We start from the raw sequence: 1,340 nt of genomic DNA, 5'->3' as shown, positions 1-1,340 counted from the left end.
AAAAAAAAAAAAAAAAAGGCTGAACTTTCTGTTTAGAAAGAGACTGAAGGAACCTGAGACTGCGGGCCCTTGATCACTCTTCACGTCTGGAACTAAATTCTCTCTCATGGCCCTATTTTCAGTTTATGTAGCGGGGCAATAAGATATGCTCACATTGGAATGGTAAGCCACTAAAGATAAAAAAAAGCAGCACTTACATAAGACAAAGTTCAGAAGGGCTGGGAAGGAGGAAGGAATGGAACTAAGAACTGCAGGGAGGAAGTGGAATGGTTGGAGGGGATTGCAATCATTTAGATGAAATTAAGTGAATGATTTGATTAATATAAACTAAAGATCTGTTCTGTAAACTTTCACACAATTCACAATAAAAAATTTCATGTAAATAAAGTGGTCTCTTCTATATAATATATAATTGAATTTTTAAAATCTGCCTATTTCTGTCTCTTAATTGGTTTTAATTTACATAGCACTGTTTATGCATCACTTACTCATAGAACAGAGGTTGACAAATGGCAGCATAGTGGCAATAAGCCATTACTGAGAGTAGAGAGCTTCAGCACTTTCAGTGATCAACATAAAGAATATTATCTGAACTAGGCAGCCCCATACTGAGATAGCTATCTTTGAAGACAGGAGATTTTCCAGTTTCTTGGGCATGGACACTGAAGAAAAGTAGAGATCAATGAAAGAATGGTGATCAAGAAGTAGTATATGGGCATAATGAATGGAGAATCAGTCCTGGTATCCACAATAGCATCAGAGAATTTATGCTCTTTGGGCTATCTGTTAACCCCAAGAGGAATTCGCTGATGGTACTGCAGGTTCCTAAGCCCATGTACAATGTTCTGTCCCTAAAAATGATATAGAGAAGCATGACAGTGAAGTTTCTATTGTACTCCAACCATTTTTTACAATAAAATTTATATCGATTATAATTTAATATCACAATTATCCAGAAAATACAGGTCAAGTTTTATCAGAACATAATGATGGAAGAGAAATGATGAGTGTTTTTTAAGAAGTCACAGTTCAGAGATAAACACAAACATAAAAACAAGCAATTAAATCAAAGTTTGATTAACTGTAATGGGAACTGCAAGTGTTAGAACAAGTCAGTAATGATAATATATTGAACTAAGTAGTTAGGAAAATTTTAAAGGTGATTACAATGTCTCAAGGCATCAAGGAATGGGATCATATTTACACTGAAGTAATAGTTGAGTCCTCGTGTGGCACTATAGAATAAGCCCTGGACTGCTAACCACAAGGTCGGTGGTTTAAACCCAACAACCACTCCTTGGAAGCCCTAAACAGGCTGGTTATGAGTCAGAACCAACTCA

The sequence above is a fragment of the Chrysochloris asiatica genome, unplaced genomic scaffold (genome assembly GCF_000296735.1).
Source record: "Chrysochloris asiatica unplaced genomic scaffold, ChrAsi1.0 scaffold00568, whole genome shotgun sequence".
NCBI classification, from domain to species: Eukaryota; Metazoa; Chordata; class Mammalia; order Afrosoricida; family Chrysochloridae; genus Chrysochloris; species Chrysochloris asiatica.
This window is presented reverse-complemented; position numbering follows the sequence as displayed.